Source organism: Bombus flavifrons, chromosome 8, assembly GCF_040668555.2.
Source record: "Bombus flavifrons isolate JBK064 chromosome 8, iyBomFlav1_principal, whole genome shotgun sequence".
NCBI classification, from domain to species: Eukaryota; Metazoa; Arthropoda; class Insecta; order Hymenoptera; family Apidae; genus Bombus; species Bombus flavifrons.
The window spans coordinates 3,376,836-3,392,168 of NC_138449.1; positions in this window are offsets into that span (position 1 = coordinate 3,376,836).

Consider the following 15,333-nt stretch of genomic DNA (forward strand, 5'->3'; position numbering starts at 1 on the left):
ACGTTTAAGCGCTCTTTTTACTCCATTTAACGTGCAGAATGTAATGCACGCCAGATTCAGCCTCGAAACAAGCGGAACAGCTCGCAGATCTCGATGATTTCGTCGATTTTGACGAAAACTATCCGCCATTTCCTTAACGTTTGAGATATTTCGACGTTTCAGCGCTCTTTTTACTCCATTAAACGTGCAGAATGTAATGCACGCCAGATTCAGCCTCGAAACAAGCTTGACATCTCGCAAATCTCGATGATTTCGTCGATTTTGAAGAAAACTAACCGTAATTTCCGTCCCGTATGAGATATTTCGACGTTTAAGCGCCCTTTTTACTCCATTTAACGTGCAGAATGTAATACACGCCAGTTTCAGAATCGAAACAAGCGGAACAGCTCGCAAATCTCGATGATTTCGTCGATTTTGAAGAAAACTAACAGTCACTTCCTTCCCGTTTCAGATATTTCGACGTTTAAGCTCCCTTTTTACTCCATTTAACGTGCAGAATGTAATACACGCCAGTTTCAGAATCGAAACAAGCGGAACAGCTCGCAAATCACGATGATTTCGTCGATTTTGACGAAAACTATCCGCCATTTCCTTCCCGTTTGAGATATTTCGACGTTTAAGCGCCCTTTTTACTCCACATAACGTGCAGAATGTAATACACGCCAGTTTCAGAATCGAAACAAGCGGAACAGCTCGCAAATCTCGATGATTTCGTCGATTTTGAAGAAAACTAACCGTAATTTCCGTCCCGTATGAGATATTTCGACGTTTAAGCGCTCTTTTTACTCCATTAAACGTGCAGAATGTAATGCACGCCAGATTCAGCCTCGAAACAAGCTTGACATATCGCAAATCTCGATGATTTCGTCGATTTTGAAGAAAACTAACCGTAATTTCCGTCCCGTATGAGATATTTCGACGTTTAAGCGCCCTTTTTACTCCATTTAACGTGCAGAATGTAATACGCGCCAGTTTCAGCTTCGGAACAATCGGAACAGCTCGCAAATCTCGATGATTTCGTCGATTTTGACGAAAACTATCCGCCATTTCCCTCCCGTTTGAGATAATTCGACATTTGAGCGCTCTTTTTACTCCATTTAACGTCAAGAACGTAATACACGCCAGTTTCAGAATCGAAACAAGCGGAACAGCTCGCAAATCTCGATGATTTCGTCGATTTTGAAGAAAACTAACCGTAATTTCCGTCCCGTATGAGATATTTCGACGTTTAAGCGCTCTTTATACTCCATTTAACGTGCAGAATGTAATACACGCCAGTTTCAGAATCGAAACAAGCGGAACAGCTCGCAAATCTCGCTGATTTCGTCGATTTTGACGAAAACTAACCGTAATTTCCGTCCCGTATGAGATATTTCGACGTTTAAGCGCCCTTTTTACTCCATTTAACGTGCAGAATGTAATACACGCCAGTTTCAGAATCGAAACAAGCGGAACAGCTCGCAAATCTCGATGATTTCGTCGATTTTGACGAAAACTATCCGCCATTTCCTTCCCGTTTGAGATATCTCGACGTTTAAGCGCCCTTTTTACTCCATATAACGTGCAGAATGTAATGCACGCCATATTCAGCCTCGAAACAAGCTTGACATCTCGCAAATCTCGATGATTTCGTCGATTTTGAAGAAAACTATCCGCCATTTCCTTCCCGTTTGAGATATTTCGACGTTTAAGCGCCCTTTTTACTCCATTTAACGTGCAGAATGTAATACACGCCAGTTTCAGAATCGAAACAAGCGGAACAGCTCGCAAATCTCGATGATTTCGTCGATTTTGAAGAAAACTAACCGTAATTTCCGTCCCGTCTGAGATATTTCGACGTTTAAGCGCCCTTTTTACTCCATTTAACGTGCAGAATGTAATACACGCCAGAATCAGCCTCGAAACATGCTTGACATCTCGCAAATCTCGATGATTTCGTCGATTTTGAAGAAAACTAACCGTAATTTCCGTCCCGTCTGAGATATTTCGACGTTTAAGCGCCCTTTTTACTCCATTTAACGTGCAGAATGTAATACACGCCAGAATCAGCCTCGAAACAAGCTTGACATCTCGCAAATCTCGATGATTTCGTCGATTTTGAAGAAAACTAACCGTAATTTCCGTCCCGTATGAGATATTTCGACGTTTAAGCGCCCTTTTTACTCCATTTAACGTGCAGAATGTAATACACGCCAGTTTCAGAATCGAAACAAGCGGAACAGCTCGCAGATCTCGATGATTTCGTCGATTTTGAAGAAAACTAACCGTAATTTCCGTCCCGTCTGAGATATTTCGACGTTTAAGCGCCCTTTTTACTCCATTTAACGTGCAGAATGTAATACACGCCAGAATCAGCCTCGAAACAAGCGGAACAGCTCGCAAATCTCGATGATTTCGTCGATTTTGAAGAAAACTAACCGTAATTTCCGTCCCGTCTGAGATATTTCGACGTTTAAGCTCCCTTTTTACTCCATTTAACGTGCAGAATGTAATACACGCCAGTTTCAGAATCGAAACAAGCGGAACAGCTCGCAAATCACGATGATTTCGTCGATTTTGACGAAAACTATCCGCCATTTCCTTCCCGTTTGAGATATTTCGACGTTTAAGCGCCCTTTTTACTCCACATAACGTGCAGAATGTAATACACGCCAGTTTCAGAATCGAAACAAGCGGAACAGCTCGCAAATCTCGATGATTTCGTCGATTTTGAAGAAAACTAACCGTAATTTCCGTCCCGTATGAGATATTTCGACGTTTAAGCGCTCTTTTTACTCCATTAAACGTGCAGAATGTAATGCACGCCAGATTCAGCCTCGAAACAAGCTTGACATATCGCAAATCTCGATGATTTCGTCGATTTTGAAGAAAACTAACCGTAATTTCCGTCCCGTATGAGATATTTCGACGTTTAAGCGCCCTTTTTACTCCATTTAACGTGCAGAATGTAATACGCGCCAGTTTCAGCTTCGGAACAATCGGAACAGCTCGCAAATCTCGATGATTTCGTCGATTTTGACGAAAACTATCCGCCATTTCCCTCCCGTTTGAGATAATTCGACGTTTAAGCGCTCTTTTTACTCCATTAAACGTGCAGAATGTAATGCACGCCATATTCAGCCCCGAAACAAGCTTGACATCTCGCAAATCTCGATGATTTCGTCGATTTTGAAGAAAACTATCCGCCACTTCCTTCCCGTTTGAGATATTTCGACGTTTAAGCGCCCTTTTTACTCCATTTAACGTGCAGAATGTAATACACGCCAGTTTCAGAATCGAAACAAGCGGAACAGCTCGCAAATCTCGATGATTTCGTCGATTTTGAAGAAAACTAACCGTAATTTCCGTCCCGTATGAGATATTTCGACGTTTAAGCGCTCTTTATACTCCATTTAACGTGCAGAATGTAATACACGCCAGTTTCAGAATCGAAACAAGCGGAACAGCTCGCAAATCTCGCTGATTTCGTCGATTTTGACGAAAACTAACCGTAATTTCCGTCCCGTATGAGATATTTCGACGTTTAAGCGCCCTTTTTACTCCATTTAACGTGCAGAATGTAATACGCGCCAGTTTCAGAATCGAAACAAGCGGAACAGCTCGCAGATCTCGATGATTTCGTCGATTTTGACGAAAACTATCCGCCATTTCCTTAACGTTTGAGATATTTCGACGTTTAAGCGCTCTTTTTACGCCATTAAACGTGCAGAATGTAATGCACGCCAGATTCAGCCTCGAAACAAGCTTGACATCTCGCAAATCTCGATGATTTCGTCGATTTTGAAGAAAACTAATCGTAATTCCCGTCCCGTATGAGATATTTCGACGTTTAAGCGCCCTTTTTACTCCATTTAACGTGCAGAATGTAATACACGCCAGGTTCAGAATCGAAACAAGCGGAACAGCTCGCAAATCTCGATGATTTCGTCGATTTTGAAGAAAACTAACAGTCACTTCCTTCCCGTTTCAGATATTTCGACGTTTAAGCGCCCTTTTTACTCCATTTAACGTGCAGAATGTAATACACGCCAGTTTCAGAATCGAAACAAGCGGAACAGCTCGCAAATCTCGACGATTTCGTCGATTTTGAAGAAAACTAACCGTAATTTCCGTCCCGTATGAGATATTTCGACGTTTAAGCGCTCTTTTTACTCCATTAAACGTGCAGAATGTAATGCACGCCAGATTCAGCCTCGAAACAAGCTTGACATATCGCAAATCTCGATGATTTCGTCGATTTTGAAGAAAACTAACCGTAATTTCCGTCCCGTATGAGATATTTCGACGTTTAAGCGCTCTTTTTACTCCATTAAACGTGCAGAATGTAATGCACGCCAGATTCAGCCTCGAAACAAGCTTGACATATCGCAAATCTCGATGATTTCGTCGATTTTGAAGAAAACTAACCGTAATTTCCGTCCCGTATGAGATATTTCGACGTTTAAGCGCCCTTTTTACTCCATTTAACGTGCAGAATGTAATACGCGCCAGTTTCAGCTTCGAAACAATCGGAACAGCTCGCATATCTCGATGATTTCGTCGATTTTGACGAAAACTATCCGCCATTTCCCTCCCGTTTGAGATAATTCGACATTTGAGCGCTCTTTTTACTCCATTTAACGTCAAGAACGTAATACACGCCAGTTTCAGAATCGAAACAAGCGGAACAGCTCGCAAATCTCGATCATTTTGTCGATTTTGACGAAAACTATCCGCCATTTCCTTCCCGTTTGAGATATTTCGACGTTTAAGCGCTCTTTTTACTCCATTAAACGTGCAGAATGTAATGCACGCCATATTCAGCCTCGAAACAAGCTTGACATATCGCAAATCTCGATGATTTCGTCGATTTTGAAGAAAACTAACCGTAATTTCCGTCCCGTATGAGATATTTCGACGTTTAAGCGCCCTTTTTACTCCATTTAACGTGCAGAATGTAATACGCGCCAGTTTCAGCTTCGAAACAATCGGAACAGCTCGCAAATCTCGATGATTTCGTCGATTTTGACGAAAACTATCCGCCATTTCCCTCCCGTTTGAGATAATTCGACATTTGAGCGCTCTTTTTACTCCATTTAACGTCAAGAACGTAATACACGCCAGTTTCAGAATCGAAACAAGCGGAACAGCTCGCAAATCTCGATGATTTTGTCGATTTTGACGAAAACTATCCGCCATTTCCTTCCCGTTTGAGATATTTCGACGTTTAAGCGCCCTTTTTACTCCATTAAACGTGCAGAATGTAATGCACGCCATATTCAGCCTCGAAACAAGCTTGACATCTCGCAAATCTCGATGATTTCGTCGATTTTGAAGAAAACTAACCGTAATTTCCGTCCCGTCTGAGATATTTCGACGTTTAAGCGCCCTTTTTACTCCATTTAACGTGCAGAATGTAATACACGCCAGAATCAGCCTCGAAACAAGCTTGACATCTCGCAAATCTCGATGATTTCGTCGATTTTGAAGAAAACTAACCGTAATTCCCGTCCCGTATGAGATATTTCGACGTTTAAGCGCCCTTTTTACTCCATTTAACGTGCAGAATGTAATACACGCCAGAATCAGCCTCGAAACAAGCTTGACATCTCGCAAATCTCGATGATTTCGTCGATTTTGAAGAAAACTAACCGTAATTCCCGTCCCGTATGAGATATTTCGACGTTTAAGCGCCCTTTTTACTCCATTTAACGTGCAGAATGTAATACACGCCAGTTTCAGAATCGAAACAAGCGGAACAGCTCGCAAATCTCGATGATTTCGTCGATTTTGAAGAAAACTAACAGTCACTTCCTTCCCGTTTCAGATATTTCGACGTTTAAGCGCCCTTTTTACTCCATTTAACGTGCAGAATGTAATACACGCCAGTTTCAGAATCGAAACAAGCGGAACAGCTCGCAAATCTCGATGATTTCGTCGATTTTGAAGAAAACTAACCGTAATTTCCGTCCCGTATGAGATATTTCGACGTTTAAGCGCTCTTTTTACTCCATTAAACGTGCAGAATGTAATGCACGCCAGATTCAGCCTCGAAACAAGCTTGACATATCGCAAATCTCGATGATTTCGTCGATTTTGAAGAAAACTAACCGTAATTTCCGTCCCGTATGAGATATTTCGACGTTTAAGCGCTCTTTTTACTCCATTAAACGTGCAGAATGTAATGCACGCCAGATTCAGCCTCGAAACAAGCTTGACATATCGCAAATCTCGATGATTTCGTCGATTTTGAAGAAAACTAACCGTAATTTCCGTCCCGTATGAGATATTTCGACGTTTAAGCGCCCTTTTTACTCCATTTAACGTGCAGAATGTAATACGCGCCAGTTTCAGCTTCGAAACAATCGGAACAGCTCGCATATCTCGATGATTTCGTCGATTTTGACGAAAACTATCCGCCATTTCCCTCCCGTTTGAGATAATTCGACATTTGAGCGCTCTTTTTACTCCATTTAACGTCAAGAACGTAATACACGCCAGTTTCAGAATCGAAACAAGCGGAACAGCTCGCAAATCTCGATCATTTTGTCGATTTTGACGAAAACTATCCGCCATTTCCTTCCCGTTTGAGATATTTCGACGTTTAAGCGCTCTTTTTACTCCATTAAACGTGCAGAATGTAATGCACGCCATATTCAGCCTCGAAACAAGCTTGACATATCGCAAATCTCGATGATTTCGTCGATTTTGAAGAAAACTAACCGTAATTTCCGTCCCGTATGAGATATTTCGACGTTTAAGCGCCCTTTTTACTCCATTTAACGTGCAGAATGTAATACGCGCCAGTTTCAGCTTCGAAACAATCGGAACAGCTCGCAAATCTCGATGATTTCGTCGATTTTGACGAAAACTATCCGCCATTTCCCTCCCGTTTGAGATAATTCGACATTTGAGCGCTCTTTTTACTCCATTTAACGTCAAGAACGTAATACACGCCAGTTTCAGAATCGAAACAAGCGGAACAGCTCGCAAATCTCGATGATTTTGTCGATTTTGACGAAAACTATCCGCCATTTCCTTCCCGTTTGAGATATTTCGACGTTTAAGCGCCCTTTTTACTCCATTAAACGTGCAGAATGTAATGCACGCCATATTCAGCCTCGAAACAAGCTTGACATCTCGCAAATCTCGATGATTTCGTCGATTTTGAAGAAAACTAACCGTAATTTCCGTCCCGTCTGAGATATTTCGACGTTTAAGCGCCCTTTTTACTCCATTTAACGTGCAGAATGTAATACACGCCAGAATCAGCCTCGAAACAAGCTTGACATCTCGCAAATCTCGATGATTTCGTCGATTTTGAAGAAAACTAACCGTAATTTCCGTCCCGTATGAGATATTTCGACGTTTAAGCGCCCTTTTTACTCCATTTAACGTGCAGAATGTAATACACGCCAGTTTCAGAATCGAAACAAGCGGAACAGCTCGCAGATCTCGATGATTTCGTCGATTTTGACGAAAACTATCCGCCATTTCCTTAACGTTTGAGATATTTCGACGTTTAAGCGCTCTTTTTACGCCATTAAACGTGCAGAATGTAATGCACGCCAGATTCAGCCTCGAAACAAGCTTGACATCTCGCAAATCTCGATGATTTCGTCGATTTTGAAGAAAACTAACCGTAATTCCCGTCCCGTATGAGATATTTCGACGTTTAAGCGCCCTTTTTACTCCATTTAACGTGCAGAATGTAATACACGCCAGTTTCAGAATCGAAACAAGCGGAACAGCTCGCAAATCTCGATGATTTCGTCGATTTTGAAGAAAACTAACAGTCACTTCCTTCCCGTTTCAGATATTTCGACGTTTAAGCGCCCTTTTTACTCCATTTAACGTGCAGAATGTAATACACGCCAGTTTCAGAATCGAAACAAGCGGAACAGCTCGCAAATCTCGATGATTTCGTCGATTTTGAAGAAAACTAACCGTAATTTCCGTCCCGTATGAGATATTTCGACGTTTAAGCGCTCTTTTTACTCCATTAAACGTGCAGAATGTAATGCACGCCAGATTCAGCCTCGAAACAAGCTTGACATATCGCAAATCTCGATGATTTCGTCGATTTTGAAGAAAACTAACCGTAATTTCCGTCCCGTATGAGATATTTCGACGTTTAAGCGCTCTTTTTACTCCATTAAACGTGCAGAATGTAATGCACGCCAGATTCAGCCTCGAAACAAGCTTGACATATCGCAAATCTCGATGATTTCGTCGATTTTGAAGAAAACTAACCGTAATTTCCGTCCCGTATGAGATATTTCGACGTTTAAGCGCCCTTTTTACTCCATTTATCGTGCAGAATGTAATACGCGCCAGTTTCAGCTTCGAAACAATCGGAACAGCTCGCATATCTCGATGATTTCGTCGATTTTGACGAAAACTATCCGCCATTTCCCTCCCGTTTGAGATAATTCGACATTTGAGCGCTCTTTTTACTCCATTTAACGTCAAGAACGTAATACACGCCAGTTTCAGAATCGAAACAAGCGGAACAGCTCGCAAATCTCGATCATTTTGTCGATTTTGACGAAAACTATCCGCCATTTCCTTCCCGTTTGAGATATTTCGACGTTTAAGCGCTCTTTTTACTCCATTAAACGTGCAGAATGTAATGCACGCCATATTCAGCCTCGAAACAAGCTTGACATATCGCAAATCTCGATGATTTCGTCGATTTTGAAGAAAACTAACCGTAATTTCCGTCCCGTATGAGATATTTCGACGTTTAAGCGCCCTTTTTACTCCATTTAACGTGCAGAATGTAATACGCGCCAGTTTCAGCTTCGAAACAATCGGAACAGCTCGCAAATCTCGATGATTTCGTCGATTTTGACGAAAACTATCCGCCATTTCCCTCCCGTTTGAGATAATTCGACATTTGAGCGCTCTTTTTACTCCATTTAACGTCAAGAACGTAATACACGCCAGTTTCAGAATCGAAACAAGCGGAACAGCTCGCAAATCTCGATGATTTTGTCGATTTTGACGAAAACTATCCGCCATTTCCTTCCCGTTTGAGATATTTCGACGTTTAAGCGCCCTTTTTACTCCATTAAACGTGCAGAATGTAATGCACGCCATATTCAGCCTCGAAACAAGCTTGACATCTCGCAAATCTCGATGATTTCGTCGATTTTGAAGAAAACTAACGGTAATTTCCGTCCCGTCTGAGATATTTCGACGTTTAAGCGCCCTTTTTACTCCATTTAACGTGCAGAATGTAATACACGCCAGAATCAGCCTCGAAACAAGCTTGACATCTCGCAAATCTCGATGATTTCGTCGATTTTGAAGAAAACTAACCGTAATTTCCGTCCCGTATGAGATATTTCGACGTTTAAGCGCCCTTTTTACTCCATTTAACGTGCAGAATGTAATACACGCCAGTTTCAGAATCGAAACAAGCGGAACAGCTCGCAGATCTCGATGATTTCGTCGATTTTGACGAAAACTATCCGCCATTTCCTTAACGTTTGAGATATTTCGGCGTTTAAGCGCTCTTTTTACGCCATTAAACGTGCAGAATGTAATGCACGCCAGATTCAGCCTCGAAACAAGCTTGACATCTCGCAAATCTCGATGATTTCGTCGATTTTGAAGAAAACTAACCGTAATTTCCGTCCCGTATGAGATATTTCGACGTTTAAGCGCCCTTTTTACTCCATTTAACGTGCAGAATGTAATACACGCCAGTTTCAGAATCGAAACAAGCGGAACAGCTCGCAAATCTCGATGATTTCGTCGATTTTGAAGAAAACTAACAGTCACTTCCTTCCCGTTTCAGATATTTCGACGTTTAAGCGCCCTTTTTACTCCATTTAACGTGCAGAATGTAATACACGCCAGTTTCAGAATCGAAACAAGCGGAACAGCTCGCAGATCTCGATGATTTCGTCGATTTTGACGAAAACTATCCGCCATTTCCTTCCCGTTTGAGATATTTCGACGTTTAAGCGCCCTTTTTACTCCATATAATGTGCAGAATGTAATACACGCCAGTTTCAGAATCGAAACAAGCGGAACAGCTCGCAAATCTCGATGATTTCGTCGATTTTGAAGAAAACTAACCGTAATTTCCGTCCCGTATGAGATATTTCGACGTTTAAGCGCTCTTTTTACTCCATTAAACGTGCAGAATGTAATGCACGGCAGATTCAGCCTCGAAACAAGCTTGACATATCGCAAATCTCGATGATTTCGTCGATTTTGAAGAAAACTAACCGTAATTTCCGTCCCGTATGAGATATTTCGACGTTTAAGCGCCCTTTTTACTCCATTTAACGTGCAGAATGTAATACGCGCCAGTTTCAGCTTCGAAACAATCGGAACAGCTCGCATATCTCGATGATTTCGTCGATTTTGACGAAAACTATCCGCCATTTCCCTCCCGTTTGAGATAATTCGACATTTGAGCGCTCTTTTTACTCCATTTAACGTCAAGAACGTAATACACGCCAGTTTCAGAATCGAAACAAGCGGAACAGCTCGCAAATCTCGATGATTTCGTCGATTTTGAAGAAAACTAACCGTAATTTCCGTCCCGTATGAGATATTTCGACGTTTAAGCGCTCTTTTTACTCCATTAAACGTGCAGAATGTAATGCACGCCAGATTCAGCCTCGAAACAAGCTTGACATATCGCAAATCTCGATGATTTCGTCGATTTTGAAGAAAACTAACCGTAATTTCCTTCCCGTATTAGATATTTCGACGCTTAAGCGCTCTGTTTACTCCATTAAACGTGCAGAATGTAATACGCGCCAGTTTCAGCTTCGAAACAATCGGAACAGCTCGCAAATCTCGATGATTTCGTCGATTTTGACGAAAACTATCCGCCATTTCCCTCCCGTTTGAGATAATTCGACATTTCAGCGCTCTTTTTACTCCATTTAACGTCAAGAACGTAATACACGCCAGTTTCAGAATCGAAACAAGCGGAACAGCTCGCAAATCTCGATGATTTTGTCGATTTTGACGAAAACTATCCGCCATTTCCTTCCCGTTTGAGATATTTCGACTTTTAAGCGCTCTTTTTACTCCATTAAACGTGCAGAATGTAATGCACGCCATATTCAGCCTCGAAGCAAGCTTGACATCTCGCAAATCTCGATGATTTCGTCGATTTTGAAGAAAACTATCCGCCACTTCCTTCCCGTTTGAGATATTTCGACGTTTAAGCGCCCTTTTTACTCCATTTAACGTGCAGAATGTAATACACGCCAGTTTCAGAATCGAAACAAGCGGAACAGCCCGCAAATCTCGATGATTTCGTCGATTTTGAAGAAAACTAACCGTAATTTCCGTCCCGTATGAGATATTTCGACGTTTAAGCGCTCTTTTTACTCCATTTAACGTGCAGAATGTAATACACGCCAGTTTCAGAATCGAAACAAGCTTGACATCTCGCAAATCTCGATGATTTCGTCGATTTTGAAGAAAACTATCCGCCATTTCCTTCCCGTTTGAGATATTTCGACGTTTAAGCGCCCTTTTTACTCCATTTAACGTGCAGAATGTAATACACGCCAGTTTCAGAATCGAAACAAGCGGAACAGCTCGCAAATCTCGATGATTTCGTCGATTTTGAAGAAAACTAACCGTAATTTCCGTCCCGTATGAGATATTTCGACGTTTAAGCGCCCTTTTTACTCCATTTAACGTGCAGAATGTAATACACGCCAGTTTCAGAATCGAAACAAGCGGAACAGCTCGCAGATCTCGATGATTTCGTCGATTTTGACGAAAACTATCCGCCATTTCCTTAACGTTTGAGATATTTCGACGTTTAAGCGCTCTTTTTACTCCATTAAACGTGCAGAATGTAATGCACGCCAGATTCAGCCTCGAAACAAGCTTGACATCTCGCAAATCTCGATGATTTCGTCGATTTTGAAGAAAACTAACCGTAATTTCCGTCCCGTATGAGATATTTCGACGTTTAAGCGCCCTTTTTACTCCATTTAACGTGCAGAATGTAATACACGCCAGTTTCAGAATCGAAACAAGCGGAACAGCTCGCAAATCTCGATGACTTCGTCGATTTTGAAGAAAACTAACAGTCACTTCCTTCCCGTTTCAGATATTTCGACGCTTAAGCGCCCTTTTTACTCCATTTAACGTGCAGAATGTAATACACGCCAGTTTCAGAATCGAAACAAGCGGAACAGCTCGCAAATCTCGATGATTTCGTCGATTTTGACGAAAACTATCCGCCATTTCCTTCCCGTTTGAGATATTTCGACGTTTAAGCGCCCTTTTTACTCCATATAACGTGCAGAATGTAATACACGCCAGTTTCAGAGTCGAAACAAGCGGAACAGCTCGCAAATCTCGATGATTTCGTCGATTTTGAAGAAAACTAACCGTAATTTCCGTCCCGTATGAGATATTTCGACGTTTAAGCGCTCTTTTTACTCCATTAAACGTGCAGAATGTAATGCACGCCAGATTCAGCCTCGAAACAAGCTTGACATATCGCAAATCTCGATGATTTCGTCGATTTTGAAGAAAACTAACCGTAATTTCCGTCCCGTATGAGATATTTCGACGTTTAAGCGCCCTTTTTACTCCATTTAACGTGCAGAATGTAATACGCGCCAGTTTCAGCTTCGAAACAATCGGAACAGCTCGCAAATCTCGATGATTTCGTCGATTTTGACGAAAACTATCCGCCATTTCCCTCCCGTTTGATATAATTCGACATTTGAGCGCTCTTTTTACTCCATTTAACGTCAAGAACGTAATACACGCCAGTTTCAGAATCGAAACAAGCGGAACAGCTCGCAAATCTCGATGATTTTGTCGATTTTGACGAAAACTATCCGCCATTTCCTTCCCGTTTGAGATATTTCGACGTTTAAGCGCTCTTTTTACTCCATTAAACGTGCAGAATGTAATGCACGCCATATTCAGCCTCGAAACAAGCTTGACATCTCGCAAATCTCGATGATTTCGTCGATTTTGAAGAAAACTATCCGCCACTTCCTTCCCGTTTGAGATATTTCGACGTTTAAGCGCCCTTTTTACTCCATTTAACGTGCAGAATGTAATACACGCCAGTTTCAGAATCGAAACAAGCGGAACAGCTCGCAAATCTCGATGATTTCGTCGATTTTGAAGAAAAGTAACCGTAATTTCCTTCCCGTATTAGATATTTCGACGCTTAAGCGCTCTGTTTACTCCATTAAACGTGCAGAATGTAATACGCGCCAGTTTCAGCTTCGAAACAATCGGAACAGCTCTCAAATCTCGATGATTTCGTCGATTTTGACGAAAATTATCCGCCATTTCCCTCCCGTTTGAGATAATTCGACATTTGAGCGCTCTTTTTACTCCATTTAACGTCAAGAACGTAATACACGCCAGTTTCAGAATCGAAACAAGCGGAACAGCTCGCAAATCTCGATGATTTTGTCGATTTTGACGAAAACTATCCGCCATTTTCTTCCCGTTTGAGATATTTCGACGTTTAAGCGCTCTTTTTACTCCATTAAACGTGCAGAATGTAATGCACGCCATATTCAGCCCCGAAACAAGCTTGACATCACGCAAATCTCGATGATTTCGTCGATTTTGAAGAAAACTAACCGTAATTTCCGTCCCGTATGAGATATTTCGACGTTTAAGCGCTCTTTTTACTCCATTAAACGTGCAGAATGTAATGCACGCCAGATTCAGCCTCGAAACAAGCTTGACATATCGCAAATCTCGATGATTTCGTCGATTTTGAAGAAAACTAACCGTAATTTCCGTCCCGTATGAGATATTTCGACGTTTAAGCGCCCTTTTTACTCCATTTAACGTGCAGAATGTAATACACGCCAGTTTCAGAATCGAAACAAGCGGAACAGCTCGCAAATCTCGATGATTTCGTCGATTTTGAAGAAAACTAACCGTAATTTCCGTCCCGTATGAGATATTTCGACGTTTAAGCGCTCTTTTTACTCCATTAAACGTGCAGAATGTAATACACGCCAGTTTCAGAATCGAAACAAGCGGAACAGATCGCAAATCTCGATGATTTCGTCGATTTTGAAGAAAACTAACCGTAATTTCCGTCCCGTATGAGATATTTCGACGTTTAAGCGCTCTTTATACTCCATTTAACGTGCAGAATGTAATACACGCCAGTTTCAGAATCGAAACAAGCGGAACAGCTCGCAAATCTCGATGATTTCGTCGATTTTGACGAAAACTAACCGTAATTTCCGTCCCGTATGAGATATTTCGACGTTTAAGCGCCCTTTTTACTCCATTTAACGTGCAGAATGTAATACACGCCAGTTTCAGAATCGAAACAAGCGGAACAGCTCGCAAATCTCGATGATTTCGTCGATTTTGACGAAAACTATCCGCCATTTCCTTCCCGTTTGAGATATTTCGACGTTTAAGCGCCCTTTTTACTCCATATAACGTGCAGAATGTAATGCACGCCATATTCAGCCCCGAAACAAGCTTGACATCTCGCAAATCTCGATGATTTCGTCGATTTTGAAGAAAACTATCCGCCATTTCCTTCCCGTTTGAGATATTTCAACGTTTAAGCGCCCTTTTTACTCCATTTAACGTGCAGAATGTAATACACGCCAGTTTCAGAATCGAAACAAGCGGAACAGCTCGCAAATCTCGATGATTTCGTCGATTTTGAAGAAAACTAACCGTAATTTCCGTCCCGTCTGAGATATTTCGACGTTTAAGCGCCCTTTTTACTCCATTTAACGTGCAGAATGTAACACACGCCAGTTTCAGAATCGAAACAAGCGGAACAGCTCGCAAATCTCGATGATTTCGTCGATTTTGACGAAAACTATCCGCCATTTCCTTCCCGTATGAGATATTTCGACGTTTAAGCGCCCTTTTTACACCATTTAACGTGCAGAATGTAATACACGCCAGTTTCAGAATCGAAACAAGCGGAACAGCTCGCAAATCTCGATGATTTCGTCGATTTTGACGAAAACTATCCGCCATTTCCTTCCCGTTTGAGATATTTCGACGTTTAAGCGCCCTTTTTACTCCATATAACGTGCAGAATGTAATACACGCCAGTTTCAGCCTCGAAACACGCTTGACAGCTCGCAAATCTCGATGATTTCGTCGATTTTGAAGAAAACTAACCGTAATTTCCTTCCCGTATTAGATATTTCGACGCTTAAGCGCTCTGTTTACTCCATTAAACGTGCAGAATGTAATACGCGCCAGTTTCAGCTTCGAAACAATCGGAACAGCTCGCAAATCTCGATGATTTCGTCGATTTTGACGAAAACTATCCGCCATTTCCCTCCCGTTTGAGATATTTCGACGTTTAAGCGCCCTTTTTACTCCATTTAACGT